Source organism: Diceros bicornis, chromosome 41, assembly GCF_020826845.1.
Source record: "Diceros bicornis minor isolate mBicDic1 chromosome 41, mDicBic1.mat.cur, whole genome shotgun sequence".
NCBI lineage: Eukaryota > Metazoa > Chordata > Mammalia > Perissodactyla > Rhinocerotidae > Diceros > Diceros bicornis.
In genome coordinates, this window is record NC_080780.1 from 5,254,713 (window position 1) to 5,271,421 (window position 16,709).

Sequence of the window (16,709 nt, forward strand, 5' to 3'; positions counted from 1 at the left end):
ACAAGAGAAGTAACTGGGGAGGACAGGATCTTATACTGCTGTCACAGAGTAAATCAGATGTGTCCCAGATCTCTTTTGTGCGGGCAAGACCCTAGCATAGTGCCTTCCAGGGTTCTTCTCCCCACTTTAAAAATGAGAGGATGACATCCCAACAGCTCTAAAAGTTCTTGAATTAAGAAAGATGTGCAAAAACAAGTGAGAAAAATGCAGCACTACTGTTTTAAAACTATGCTAATGGTTTTTAGAAGGATGATGCAGCCAGAAATCAAAGCATGGGAGTAACAGATGTGAAAACCTTTAACAAAATAAGAAGTAGAAATGCCACAAAAATACTTTCATAGCACTGTTTTTCCCATTAAAATAAAATTTTTCATTGCATGGTATTTTAATCAAAATTACATTGGGAAACTGAAATGAAACCATCAGACTGTGGTCAGTTTATTTATCTATCTAGGAGACCATACCAGTTTCTAAGCAATTTTGTTTTATTTTTGTATCTTGCTGTGTCACGTCGCATATCAGAGATGCAACTGAAAATGAAATTATCTGTAACCACATCACCTTAATAGTGTTTATTTAAAATGCAAGTGTTCTTCTCTGGCACTTGATTAATTCTAAGAATACAAATAGTAATTTTAACTAACAGATATGCATAAAATTAAATTTTAAGATGTGCTGAAGATTCAGTTAGCAAGTAATGGGATTTGTGAATATGCATATGTAATGAGTAGCACGTCTGGACACAATTGCACCTTGAAGAGAAAGTATTCTGGAAAAAAGAATGTTTCGTTCATTTTACCCTCTCAAAACAGAATACTCTGACGACAGGGGCCAGAGTGGGTATGCTTTCTCATTGACCTGTATGAAACAAAACCCCAAGGGTCCCTTGAACCTGTGAGAAACTAACAGCTGGAGTTCTCAGGAGTGAATAATTCCACACCGGGATGCTAACAACATTCATTTTATTAAACTATTACCTTGAGCATAACATTTACATCCGAATACAGAGAACGTGGAGGCACTTGGTTTATCAGATACAGCTATTCTTTGTTTAGGAGCTGGTGAGAAACTCTGTCCAGGGATGGCTGTGGGAAGAGGCTCATCTCGTGGGGACTCTGCTTGATGCTGCTTTGCTCTCCTCAGTTTCTTATCTCAGTGGCCACATTGTTCTCATGTCTGTGAGTCTGCTCAAGGTGTGCAAGTGTGTGTCTGTGTAAGTATATATGTGCCTGTGTCTGTGTGCATATGTCTGTGTGTTTGTGTGCATGTCTGTGTGTGTGTGTGTGTGTGTGTGTGTGTCCATGTATGTATGTGTGTCTGTGTGTATGTCTGTTTCTGTGTGTGTATGTTTGTCTGTTTTAAAAACCATACTCATACTCCAATTGCTACATAGGGACTTTTCTAATGTTCCTTTTAGTTCTCTTCTTTATCAATGCATACCTGGAGATGTTTGCTTACACCAATTAGCCCCTGCAAAATGCTTGCTATTTACATTAATTTTCTCTTTCTGCTTATTTGCACCGGTATGTTTTCTAATCTGAGAACTCTGAGTTCCAGTTTTGTGGGCAGCTCTGTGTCTGTGTGCTGACAGGACAGATGTGTTATTTCTGATTGGAAAGTGACCAGAGAGGGGATTCCCCAGAAGCCTGAAGCCCCAGTGCTAAGATGCCTGCTGTGTGTCATTCCAGCACACAGCCCCTGGTCTGGGCACACGGGGACTGAGCTGACCTGACCGTCTCTCTCCCAGTCTTCTGCAGACTGTGACATTCTCCTCCCTCTTCTTTGCCATTTGAAAACTCCAGGGATGCCTTTGGATCTAAGTGACTGCCAGACACACCAGGGTAATAGCATTCAATAGACTTTGGACTACGTTGTGCAGGAAAACCTCGTCCACCACATCTAAAAACTTTTGAAGTCTGGAAAACCTTCATATAACAAAGCCCCAAAAGGCTATAGTAATGAGAAAAGCACAATTATTTATTTTAATTTTTAAATTACCAGTTATTCCCTATGATAATATGAAAGCTAAAAAAGAAAGCAGCAGTAAAAGACAGCGAGATGGAAAAAAAGAAAGAAACTTCATTAATTTAATAATGATGGCAAAAATTCTTGATAGCAAAAACTGGAAAAGATAGTACAAAAATAAAAGATTATTCACACTTAAAATTATTTTTAAAAATTCTATACAATAAAATGGTGAGCACAATGCAATCGTACATGTGGAGAGCAGTCTTGCACAAGGCTCAAAATAACTCCCACCTCCTGGTGTTGACACTTTATAAACTGCCCTCCCCTTGAGTCCAGGCAGAATTTAATGACTCACTTCTGGTAGCAGGCACTCGTAGAAGTGACAAGATTTTACTTGTCTGATTAGGTTACAAAAGACTGTATCTTCTGTCTTGAGAGACCTGTTTCTCATATGTTCAACTGATGAAAGCCAGCTGCATGGTGTGAGTTGCCCTGGGGAGGCCCACATGGCAAGGAACTGGGGCAGCCTCTGGCCCACAGCCATGAAGGAACTGAATCCTGCCAGCTATCACCGTGTGAGCTCAGAGGCATATCTTCCCCAGGAGAGCCTTCAGATGAGACTGCAGCCCCTGTCAATGCCTTGATTGTAGCCCTGTGAGTGCCTGGAGACAGAGGCACCTAACTAACACACTCCTGAATTCCTCACCCATACAAAATGTGAGATAATAAATGTTCACTGTTTTTAAGGAACAAAGTTTTGGGGGAATTTGTTATGCAGCAATAGATAATTACTAGAGTAAATTAACCTTCATTCTTCATGACAACTAAGCTTGTCTCATAACTAGGAAGATTTAGGAAATTCATCCAATCATTCATTCAGCAAAAAATGTGTTAAGTATGTACCCTATGGATGTGAAAGTGAAAGAAGTGTCTCCTGCCCTGAGAGATCTTATACTGTAATAGGAAAGAGAACAATTAAACTAGTCACTACAATAACTTGCAATGCACATTTATTTGGTAAGTATAAGCAAATGGCAAGAACTAACCCTTTTTAGCAGTCGAGAGAGAGCTTCTTGATAAGGTGATATTTAAACTGCTATTTGAAGATTGAGCTGGAATTACTAGACAGTGACACTGGGTATCTTACACCAAGGTCCAGAGAAGAGAGAGATGATGGCACATTTGAGGACACTGAAGAGTTTGGTATGTCTGGGGCATAATGTGAAGAAGAAAGTGATGAGAGATGAGGCTGGAAATCTGACTTGAAGTTAGATCATGAAGATTCTTACAAGGCACAATAAAAAGTTTGGACATTTGTCTTCCAATCAATGAGAATTTAACTAAGGATTTAAAACAGAATGATGGAGTATTCAGATCTGGTTTTAGAAAAATAATCTAGATTTACTGTGTAGAAACAGGATAATTATGGAGACATGGAGACAGGTTAATGGCTTGATGGTAGAATAGCTAGAATGATGACATTCTAGAATATGGACATTTGTAATGAGAATAGAATCAAGAGAAATCTAGGAGGAAAAAAATTGACACAGATCAGTGTCTAGTTTGAAGATGGCGGTAGAGAAAGGGAGAGAATAGGATGAGTTCCAAGTTTCTGTTTTAGGATCCTGGGTAGATGATTGTAGCAAGACAACTCAGTTCAGTCTACCTCCTGTGTTTCTGTTTTGTGCATCTCTTTTACTACTCACATGGCACACTTTCACGTCTGACACTTCTGGTCACCAAATGTGTGGGAGCTTTTCTCTACACGAAGCAATTATCTGCAAGACCAGCTGGATGTCCTACAATTTAACTCAATTGTAACATTATCTACTTGGAGATAGTGACAGATCCCACAGGTTAAGAGCTCAATCCCACAAGACTGCCTCCGTACTTCAGATGCCAATTGCAGCTAGTAGGTCCCCAGGTTACCTACAACTTCCATCTGATTTGGCTATAAATCGGAGGTTCCCACAACCCCTTCCTCAGGTTTGATTAATTTGCTAGAGAGGCTCACTCAAAGAAGTCAGGGAAACACTTACGCTTACCAGTTTATTAAAGGATAATCACAAAGGTTACAGAAGAATAGCCAGATGAAGAAGTACATAGGCTGAAGTCTGAGGATTCTGAGCACAGGAGCTTCTGTTCCCTTGGAGTTGGGATGCATTACCCTCATGGTAGGTGACTGTGTTTGCCAATCTGGAAGCTCCCCCAAACCCGTGCTATGGGGGTTTTTATGGGGGCTTCCTCACAGAGGCATGATCAATTATTAACTCCATTTCCAGCCCATTTCCCTTCTCTAGAGAAAGGGGTAGGGGCTGGGCTGAAAATTTCAAGATTCTAATCATGGCTTGGCCTTTCTAGTGACCAGCCCCAAGCCAGGCGCCATCCAGGAGCCCACCTAGAGTCGTCTCATTAGAAAAAAAGATGCTTCTAGTGTTCTTATCACTTAGGAAATTACAAGAGTTCCAAGAGCTCTGTGCCAGGAACAGTGGGAAGATACCAGGATAAGTATATATTTTCTATTATCTCACAACAGAGGTGGAGAAGGCATTCTGAGGAAAATGAAATATGTTCAACTTTAGACACATAAGGTCTGAGGTGCCTCTACAACACCCAATTGGAGCCTCCCGGAAGAAAGTTGAGTGTACGCTGTGAAGCTCAGATGAGAGATCTGGTTAAGACATAAATATTTGGGAATTATTATCATAAAGGTAGTAATTCAATACACAGGAGTAAATAAAAATAACAAAGGATAGTGTGTATAGTAAAAAGAAATGTGGCCCTGGGACACTGATATTTATGTGTTAGTTAGAAAAAGAAAGAGAAATCTACAAAGGATGCTGAGAAGTAATGACCAGAAGTTATAAGAAAAAACAGAAGTATGTTTTGTCTTGAGGATCAAGGAAAATGAGAACTTTTAGAAAAAATAATTTTAAAAAGTTGTGGCCAAAATGGGCTTAAAAAGTCTATTGATTTTAGTAACTATTATACCTATAAATGGATCAAAGTAATAAAATAAGAAACGTAGACTTGGCATTGGGTTAAAGTAATGAACAATTAATTATTAATTATATTATAATTACTAACACTATTTAAATCCAAGTGTAAGACAAAACTATATTATTAGTAACAACCTTCCAGACATGTAACCTGCCCTCTAAAAGAGTGTCAGGTCATTCTGTGGTGTAGTTTTCCATATTTGCATAATTTTAAAAAATTTCTAAGTGCCATAATAGGTGAGGGCATACTAATCTGAAAGTCAAAGATGAATTCTTCTTTATATTATAGGGCAAAAGCATCTGAAATTGGATGGACGTTTGTACTCCTTGAGAAAGTATGCAGTAGCAGGGCAGCTCGAGCTCTTTACTGCATGACAGATGAAGAGAACAGTCTTGTTAAGGAGAATCGCTGCAAAGATTCCCCAGGAAAGTCCATCCTGACTTGGCCTCCTTCCTCCCAGCTTGATTCCACTTCCCAAAGAGCCAATTGAGTCTCTTCCCCCTTTTCAACCTTTAGAGCAAGGATGATCTCTGCATGATGCATATAGCTTCCTAATATTGGATTGGAGTTTAGGTTTTGAAACTTAGGGTAGGGTTTGGAGATAGAGGATCTATTTCTGGTCTGGAGATGCTGTGAAGCCACATGGTCAGGCAGGATTTTCAGCTACAAAGTGCCAGATTTTCGCAGAATCCATTGAGGACTTTGAAAGGGATTAATGAGGATAATGTTAAGAATTCAGAAAAAAAGTGTAGCATAACAGGTATTCTTATGTTCAAAGGTAACCTAATTTTTCTTAAAATATTTTTAGGTTACCACAGGGACACAAACCTTTGAAGAAATTGCATTTTTAATCTACTTTTTAACCATAATGAGACTAGTGACCAGCTAACAGAAATTCAGGCTATGTAAGTTTTCGTCTTGATGGACTGGAGTCTCGAGCCTTATTCAAATCTCAGCTCCCCCACATATTGCCTTGATGATTGAGGATCAGGTCCTTAAGGATTTTAGCCTTAGCTTCTCATCTGTAAATTAGATGTAGCAATTCTTACACTGTAACCATCCCAGGGATTTTTACGTCAGTGCTTCTCAACACCTTTCACTTGCACACTTACTCCACAAGCAGATGAAAGGGGCTGTGGGAACCACGAGTGTGTGTGGACCGAGCATGAAAACCATCTTGAAGCCTATTTGGAGTCTCTTGGTTTATAACACACCTTAGTGCAGAATTTACTTTCTAGCCCACACACAATATAAAATTAACGTAGATATTTAAATATCTTGGAATAAAATTGGTAACTAGGAAGATGTGTGATGTTGCAGTAACAGATGACCCCAAATCTCAGTGCTGTACCCACAGACATTGATTTATCGTCCTATCAAAGCACATTGGATATGGGCAAGTATACTGGGTAGCTGTACACTAGTGATCAGCTCGGAAGTCCAGCCTCTTTCCATCTCATGGCACCTCTTAGTCAACATAATTTTTCTGGCAGGGAGAAATCAGACTAAAGAGGTGAGTACCGGAAATTAAATGCTTCCATACAGAAGGAAGACACATCACATCTGCTCATGTTTCCTTGGCAAAAGCAAGACATATGTCTACTTCAACATCAAGTAAATGAGCAGATGGGAAAGCGCCAGTGGGGCAGAATTGGTGAGGCACTGAGTACTGGTCAGTGAAAGGAATGTCCAAGGCACTGTCTAATGCTTGCTGCCTTGCTCTGATATTCTGTGTGAACATACAGGTCGAGTTCATTACCAAAAAGAATGCACTCATTAACGGCCAATGAGGATATCCTTGGAGTCCAGAGCAGATTCTCTAGTAGTCCATAAAGCATTTGCTACAGACCTGAAAGCTTCTTCCCTACTAATCTCCCTTCTTTTAGACCTGATTGTATTCACACCAGACTATAGCCCATCCTGGAAAGCCCTTTTATGGTCCGCAGACTCAAGCTGACCCTTGGAACCAGGCTGGGAAGATGCGCATTCATTGCCTTTCACGATTGACGCCTGAGATGGTGAATCTTCATGATCTTAGACAGGAGTATGTGGTTATCTTAATGTTAAGAATGTCAGGTCATTCTGTAATGTTAAGGATGGGGAAGAGAGCAAAGAGTGGAGAGAAGAAAGAATCTCCTGTGTCCTGTTTCCCCCGGCATTCGGTTTGAGAGAAAATCAGATGTATCTGAAAGTATTTTCTTAAATTTTATTTAACTTTCTATAAGTTAACATTCTTATTAGTTGAACAATATTATTCTCTCTGTGAAGTAAATCACCATGGCCTATCCTGGTAAAATAGCGCCTTTGACACCGTCCTGTGCCCTCTGCTTTTGCTGGGGTTTCCCTCACTTTATTGTAAACCTTCCATACAAAATGAGACGCATACTCAGAATTCCCTTGGTAATGAGAAGATATAGACAAGTGAAGAAAATACATTTTTTTAGTACAATGGTATGTTACCTAGTTTATTTATTTACTTTTTAAATTTTATTTCATTTTTTATTGAGGTCACCTTGGTTTATAACATTATATAAATTTTAGGTGTACATCATTATATTTCAACTTCCGTATAGACTGCATCGTGTTGACCACCAAAAGTCTAGTTTCCATTCGTCACTATACACATGTGCCCTTTTACCCCTTTCATCCTCCCCCCACCCCCTCCACTTCTGGTAACTGCCAATCTGTTCCCTGTATCTATGTGTTTGTTTTACCTTCCACATATGAGTGAAGGCATACAGTTATTGTCTTTCTCTGATTTATTTCCCTTAGCATAATACCTTCAAGATCCATCCATATTGTCGCAAATGGCAAGATTTCATCTTTTTTATGGCTGAGTAGCATCCCATTGTGCGTGTATATATATCGCATCTTCCTTATCCACTCATCCATTGATGGACATGTAGGTTGCTTCCAAGTCTTGGTTATTGTGAATAATGCTGCAATGAACATAAGGGTACCTATATCTTTTCGAATTAGTGTTTTCATGTTCTTTGGATAAATATCCAGAAGTGGAATAGCTGGATCATATGGTATTTCTATTTTTAATTTTTTGAGGAATCTCCATACTGTTTTGCATATGGAGATTGCACCAATTTAGTGGTTGCACCAATTTACATTACTGCCAGCAGTGTATGAGGGTTCATTTTTCTCCACATCCTCTCCAACACTTGTTATTTCTTGTCTCTTAATTAATAGCCATTCTGATGGGCAAGAGGTGATATCTCTCATTGTAGTTTTGATTAGCATTTCTCTAATAATTAGTGATAATGAATATCTTTTCATATGCCTGTTGGCCATCTGTATATTTTCTTTGGAAAAACGTCTGTTCAGATCCTCTGCCCATTTTCTGATCAGGTTGTTTTTTTATTGTTGTTGAGTTGTATGAGTTCTTTATATATTTTGGATGTTAACCCTTTATCAGATATGTGATTTGCAAATATCTTCTCTCAATTGTTAGGTTGTCTTTTCATTCTGTTACTGGTTTCCTTTGCTGTGCAGAAGATTTTTAGTTTGATGTAGTCCCATTTGTTCATTTTTCCTTTTGTTTTCCTTGCCTGAGGAGACACAAGAGTCAAAAAGATATGGCTGACACTGATGTCAAAGAGCATACTGACTATGTTTTCTTCTAGAAGTTTTATATTTTCAGGTCTTACATTCATTTTTTTTTAACTGACATAGTGACATTGGGGTTTACTGCACCCTTTTTTTGTGTGTGTGTGTGAGGAAGATCGGCCCTGAGCTAACATCTGCCAATCCTCCTCTTTTTGTTGAGGAAAACTGGCCGTGGGCTAACATCCGTGCCCATCTTCCTCCACTTTATATTGGATGCCACCACAGCATGGCTTGACAAGCGGTGTGTTGGTGCACGCCCGGGATCTGAACCGGTGAACCCCAGGCCTCTGCAACTGAGCGCGTGCACTTAACTGCTTGCGCCACCGGGCTGGCCCCCATTTTTTTTTAAAAGGAAGATTGGCTGTGAGCTAACATCTTGTTGCCAATCTTCTTCTTTTGTTCCTTTTTTCTCCCCAAAGCCCCAGTATATAGCTGTATATCCTAGTTGTAGGTCATTCCAGTTTTCCCAACACCATTTATTGAAGAGACTTTCCTTTCTCCATTGTATGTTCTTGGCTCCTTTGTCAAAAATTAGCCATCCATAGATGTACAGACTTATTTCTGGCCTCTCAACCTGTTCCGTTGATCTCTGTGTCTGTTTTTCTGCCAGTACCATGCTCTTTTGACTAGTATAGCTTTGTAATATATTTTGAAATCAAGGAGTGTGATACCTCCAGCTTGGCTCTTTTTTTCTCAGGATTGCTTTGGCTATTTGGGATCTTTTGTTGTTCCATATCGATTTTAGGATTATTTGTTTTATTTCCATGAAAAATGTCATTGGGACATTGATAGGGATTGCATAGTCTCTAAAGATTGCTTTAGGCAATATGGACAGTTTAACTATGTTAATTCTTCCAATCCATGAGCACAGAATATCTTTCCATTTCTTTACATCTTCTTCAATGTCTTTCAACAATATCCTATAGCGTTCAGTGTATAAGTCTTTCACTTCTTTGGTTAAATTTATTCCTAGATATTTTTTCCTTTTGTTGCAATTGTAAATGAGATTGTATTCTTTATTTCTCTTTCTGCTAGTTTGTTGTAAGTGTTTAGAAATGCAACTGATTTTTGTAAGTTGATTTTGTACCCTGAAACTTTACAGTAATTCATTAATTACTTGTAAAATTTTTTAGTGGATTCTTTAGGGTTTTCTATACCTAGAATAATGTCATCCACAAATAGTGACAGTTTTACTTCTTTTACAATTAGGTTCCCTTTTGTTTCTTTTTCTTGCCTAATTTCTCTGGCTAGGGCTTCCAATCTTATGTTGAATAAAAGTGGTGAGAGTGGGCATCATTGTCTTGTTTCTGTTCTTAGAGGAATAGCTTTCAGCTTTTCATCATTAAGTATGATGTTAGCTGTGGGTTTGTCATATATGGCCTTTATTATGTTGAGGTACTTTCCTTCTGTACCCATTTTATTGAGAGTTTTTATCATAAATGGATGTTGAATCTTGTCAGTTGCTTTCTCTACAATTATTGAGATGATCATGTGATTTTTATTCCTCATTTTTTTAATGTGGTGAATCACATTGATTGATTTGCAGATGTTGAACCATCCCTATGTCCCTGAAATAAATCCCAGTTCATCGTAGTTTATAATCCTTTTAATGTGTTGTTGTATCCAATTTGCTAATATTTTGTTAAGGATTTTTTGGTTCTATGTTCATCAGTGATTATTGGCCTATAATTTTTCTTTTTTGTGTTGTCCTTGTCTTGTTTTGATATCAGGGTAATATTGGCCTCGTAAAGTGAGTTAGGAAGCACCCCATATTCTTTGGTTTTTTAGAAGAGTTTGAGAAGCATAAGTATTAAATCTTCTTTGAATGTTTAGTAGGATTGACCAGAGACGCCCTTTGGCCCAGGACTTCTGTTTTTTTGAGAGGTTTTTAATTACCATTTCAATCTCTTTACTTGTGCTTGGTCTATTCAGATTCTCTATTTCTTCTTGATTAGGTTTGGGAGGCTGTATGATTCTAAGAATTTATCCATTTCTTCTAGGTTATCCAATTTGTCGGTGTATCTCTTTTCATAGTATTCTCTTATAGTCCCTTGTATTTCTGTGATATTCATTGTAATTTCGCTTCTTTCATTTCTGATTTTATTTATTTGAGCCTTCTCTCTTTTTTTTAGTGAGTCTAACTAAGGGTATGTCAATTTTGTTTAGCTTTTCCAAGAACTAGCTCTTAGTTTCATTGATCTTCTCTATTGTCTTTTTAATATCTATTTCCTTTGTTTCTGCTCTGATTTTTATTATTTCTTTCCATCTACTGACTTAGGACTTCATTTGTTCTTTTCCTAGTTCTTTCAATTATATTCTTATAAGGTTTATTTGAGATTTTTGTTATTTCTTCAGATAGGCATGTATTGCTATAAACTTCCCTCTTAGTACCACTTTTGCTGCATCTCATAGGTTTTGGTATGATACGTTTTCATTTTCATTTGTCTCCAGGTATTTTTTGACTTCTTTATTGATCCGATAGTTGTTTAGCTCAAGTGTTTGTGACTTTTCCAGCTTTCTTCTTATAGCTAATTTCTAGTCAGCTAATTTCTGACCACTGTGGTCATAAAAGATGCTTGGTATTATTTCAATCTTCTTAAATTTATTGATATTTGCTTTGTTTTCCAACATATGGTCTATGTTTGAGAATGCTTCATGTGAAGTTGAGAAGAATGAGTATTCCGCTGCTTTTGTATGTAATGTTCTGTATATATCTATTAAGTACATCTGGTCTAGTGTTTCATTTAAGGCCAATGTTTCCTTCTTGACTCACTGTCTGGATGATCTGTCCTGATGATCTGTCTATTGGTGTTAGTGGGGTATTAAAGTCTCCTACTATTATTATATTTTTGTCAATTTTTCCCTTTAGGTCTGCTCATAGTTGCTTTACATACTTTGGTGCTCTATGTTAGGTGCATATATATTAATAAATGTTATGCCTTTTTGGTGGATTGTCCCCTTTATCATTATATAACGTCCATATTTGTCTCTTGTTATCATTTTTTGGCTTGAAGTCTATTTTGTCTGATATAAATATGGCCTTATCCACTTTCTTTTGTTTGCCACTTGCTTGAAGTTTCATCTTCCATCCCTTTACTCTGAATCTTTGTTTGTCTTTAGAGCTGAGATGGGCCTCCTGGAGGCAACATATTTTTGCACCTTTTTTTTTTTTTTTAATCTATTCAGCCACTTTGATTTTTTTGATTGGTGAATTCAATCTATTTACGTTTAGGGTGATTTATTGATATATGAGAACTTAATACTGACATTATATCTTTTGTTTTCTGGTTGTTCTATATTAGCAATTTTTCCTTTCCTTAGTGTTTCTGACTGTCATTTCAGTTTGTTGGTTTTCTGTGATATGTTTCTCAGTTTCCTCTTTTTTTATGTTTTGTGACTCTGCTTTGAATTTTTGTTTTGTGGTTGTCATGAGGTTTGTATAAAAGATCTCATAGATGAGAGTCCTTTTTCTGCTGATAGCATTTTATCTCCATTTGCCTATGCAGGTTCTATCCTTTTCCTCTTCACCTTCTATATTTTTATTGTCACAAATTATCCCTTTTTGTATTGTGAATTTGTTACCAAATTGAAGTGGTTATAATTATTTTTGATGCTTTCTTTCCCTTTGGCCTTTTTATTATAGTTAAGTGTTTATTAACCTATTCTGTTATACAATTGCAATTTTCTGATTCTGGCTGTCTGTTTATCACCTTTCTCAAAGCTTTATCTACCTTTGTCTTTTTGTTGCAAGTAGGGGGACTCCTTTCAACTATTCGTGTAAGTCAGATCTAATGGCTATGAATTCCCTCAGCTTTTGTTTGTCTAGGAAATCCTTTATTTTTCTTTCATATTTAAAAGATAACTTTTCTGGATAGAGTATTCTTGGCTGACAAGTTTTTATTTTTCAATATTTTGAATATATCATTCCACTCTCTCCTAGCCTATAGAGTTTCTGTTGAGAAATCTGCTGATTACCTAATGGGAGTTCCTGTGTAAGTTATTATTTTCTTTTCTCTGGCTGCCCTTAATATTTTTTCTTTGTCATTGACTTCTGACAGTTTTAATATAATGTGCCTTGGAGAAGGTCTTTTTGCATTGTGATAATTAGGTGTTCTATTAGCTTCATATACTTGAATATCCAGTTCCTTTCCCAGGTTTGGGAAGTTCTCAGCCGTTATTTGTCTAAGTAAGTACTCTGCTCCCTTCTTCCTCTCTTCTCCTTCTGGAATACCCATCATCTTTATGTTGCTTTTCCTAATTGAGTCATATATTTCTCCTAGAATTTCTCTATTTTTGAAAAAATCTTAGTAATCTCTTCTCTTCCACCTGAGTCACGTCTAGATTTCTATCTTTGAGCTTGCTAATTTTCTCTTCCATATGGCCTGCGCTATTTCAAATGCTTTCTACTTTAGTCTTAATTTCGTTTATTGCATTCTTTAGCTCCAGAATTTCTGTTTGGTTCTTTTTTTGAGTTTCAGTCTCTTTGGTGAAGTACTCCTTCTTTCATTGATTTTATTCCTGAGGTCATTAAACTGTCTTTCTGAGTTTTCTCGTAACTAGTTCAGTTTCCTTATGACAGCTATTTTGAATTCTCTGTTAGTTAGATCACAATCTTCTGTGACTTTGAGTTTGGTTTCTGGAAAGTTGTCATTTTCTTTTTGTGATAATATGTTGCTGTAGCTCTTTAAGGATGTTTGATGAGTTGTTTCTCTGCCAGTGTGTTTATGGTGGAAAACACATTCCGTATACGAGTAAGGCTTTGTTTACTTTGATTCTGAGCTGCTTCTGATTGTATTTGAGAGCCTACACTTTCCACCCTCCACTGCCTCTGTCAGAGGTGTCATCAGTGCCTTCAATGTGCTGCTTGTGCTTCTGAGGTTGATGGTGCTTTGTTGCTTACAATGTCACTACAGTCATGCAAATCAACACTGGGATTGCCAGGCTGGCTAACACCTCTGCTGCTTCCAGGGTCACCTGGATCACACGTTCCCCCGCTGTGGTGGAGGGAAGGGGGAAATTGGGGCAGGAGCCAGGGTCACAGGTGCTCCTGTCACATCTGGGTTTGTTGGATGTATAAGCCCCACTGCTATAGGTGGGGGGTCAAATTTGTGGTCATCCCTGTAACTGGGGTGACTGGGGTCATGGGCTTTGCTGTCACTGTTACCTGGGTCTCCATGGGCTCTCCATGGGCTCTCCATGGTCTCAGGCACTGCTACCACATGCACCACCTGCACTGCTGGTCCTGGGTTATTTGGGGGGTGCTGGAAATGCTGCTGCTGTGTCACTGTGTTCACAGGTGTCACCACCACTGTTAGGTGGGCTGGGGTATAGGTGACACTGCCACCACCACAGGGGGAGTGGTACATGGGTAGCAAGCACCATTGTGATTCCTGAAGCCTCTGGTCTCCAGCACCTGCATGGTTCCCAGAACTTCAGGTCATGGGCACCACTGCTGCTGCCATGGGCCCAGGGTCTTTTATGCAGCCCTTGCTTCTGGCAGGGCCAGTGTCTGGGGCACCACTCTGGGGGCTGTGTTGCAGGCACCACTATGGTTCCTGAAGCCTCAGGACATGGGTGCCACCCGCCACTGCTGAGGGAAGGGAAGTGGCTGAGTCGCAAGTGTGGCTGCAGTTCCTACAGCCTCCGGTCTTAGGTGCCAGCATGATTCCTGGAACCTCAGGTCACTGGCACTGCCACTGTTGCTGGGGGTATCAGGATCTTGGATGCAGCGCCCACTGCTGGGAGGGCCAGGGTCAAATGCATTGCCACTGTTGGAGGGGGAGCAGGCTGGGTCACAGGTATCATGGCAGTTCCCAGAGCCTCCAGTAGCAGGCCCTGCAGTGATTCCTGGTGCTTCCAGGAGCATAGGATGCCTGGATTCCTGGGGAATCTACCTCCATTTGTGGATGTTACCTCAATTTCTGGGCCTTCTGGTTGCAGGCCCGGCTGCAGACTCTGGAACCTCCAGTCTATGGAGCCACCACCATTGCTCCCCTGGTTCTACTGCCTCCACAAGGTCCGATTCACTCACCTTAAGACGCATAGATGTATGGATCAGACATTCTTGTGTGCTGTGCAGAGAGTCTCTTGTTGGTCAATGGATGTCTTACTGGTTGTAACTTAGAAAGGAGGGAGAAAGGGAAAAACTCACTCCTTCATGATGCTGACATCACTTGAAATGACTCTTGACAACAATAACTCCAAGCCTGGAATTTACAGCAGGTGGTGCACAAAATATGTGTGTAGTTCTGCATCCTCTCTTCATAGTCTGACTGCCAGGCGTATACCATCCTTAGTTACCCACCACTTAAACTTCCTAAAACATGAGATTAATAAATATACTAAGATGGATATTAGTAGGGGAAACATATAACCAGGGCAAAGTCTTGAATGTCAAAAGACAACACATAAGATAAAAAATAAAAGTGATCGATAAACATACTGAAATGCAAACTCTCTAACATTCAAATAATTAAAATTATACCCACAGCATGCATATTTTAAAAAACGGTAATACCTATTTTTGCAAAAAATGTGTTCCAATCGATAAACACTCTGTAGAGGTAAATTCTAATATGTATTAAGCATAATAAAAATATTCATACTTTTTGATCATAAGTTTCATTGCTTGGAATTTCTTGTGGGGAAATAAATGGCACACACACAAAAAGAAGTGCAAAGATTATAAGTATTCAAAAGTTATGGAATAGCTAATTAAAATATAGTACATCTATATAGAGAAAAATTTTTTTTTTTTTAAGATTTTATTTATTTATTTTTCCCCCAAAGCCCCGGCAGATAGCCGCATGTCTTGGCCGCACATCCATTCCAGTTGCCGCACGTGGGACGCGGCCCCAGCACCGCCGGAGAAGCGGTGCGTCGGTGCTCGCCCGGGATCCGAACCAGGGCCGCCAGCAGCGGAGTGCGCGCACTTAACCGCCAAGCCACGGGGCCGGCCCATATATAGAGAAAATTTTTAAAGCTACTAAAAAAACTATCACATAGGAAATAGTCATGTCTTATAGTCTAGAAAAAGGAAGGTTATATCATCATAACTTTGAGTGTAAAGATGGTTGTTATTTTCCTCTTTTGATATTACTATCTTTTCCCAAACATTCTATAAAAATCATATTATTTTTAATATGAGAAAAAAGTCAACAAAGCATTTTGGCGTGACTTTGATATCGTAGGAAACAACTAAATAGTTTTGTGCGGGGTTGTCAGTTGCTCAGCTGCACTTAGGTACAAGTTTCTCAGGTGAAAGAGTGATATTGCAGTTTGCCTTTGTTGGCAAATTCTTCTCAATGCTTTTGGGGACAGCCAAAATGTGGAGGAGGTACTTGTGTCAAACTTCCTGCAGAACTCTTACCACAGAGTAGGTATCCAAGCAGAAACTGAATTTTTAAAGGGAAGTAAGATTTGACAGTTACTGAGTCACCAAATACAGCATATGGGGAAGCTGAAATATTCTGTACTCACACTATTCCTATTCCTGTTTTTGTGGATGTGCTTGGAAACTTGTTGGCTGAATGGATGGGGACTTGCATGGCATCTTTTCTGCTGGCATTGTTTGCTTCTCCACTAACCTACTGCACTTAGATTGTTATCTTCTCCAGGATCTAGATTTATTTTACATACTCTATTTTTCCCGTGATTCTTCACTGTCTGAATTGTCCTCAAATATATATGCTTGTCTCTGATATTGATACCTCATCTCTTCAATGTAAAATATTTGCACAAATGGGCATATTTTCATAAAATCAGTTTTTCTCTGCTGTACACCACTACGTTCCTCTTGTTTTTCTCACTATTTACAGTAAAAAATATTTATGTAAATTCAGCTATGCTTGATCGAATGTAATATTTTTTCCCTTTCCATTCTCTTCTTTAATCACTTAAAATCTCTTTCTGTCCTTCATGCACCACTACCCTATCCCAAGCACACAAACATATTGGCTTTCACCTAAGCAAGAGCAAAGTCAGGGATAAACAGTCAGTTAATATATACCCGGTTGATTGCAACCAACATCTCTGCACTTTAGAAATGTCTTTTCAGCCCAAGCACAGAGGAGAGACTGAATGTTGAATAAGGACGAACAGAAAGGCATTTTGGGACTTTTAGCAGC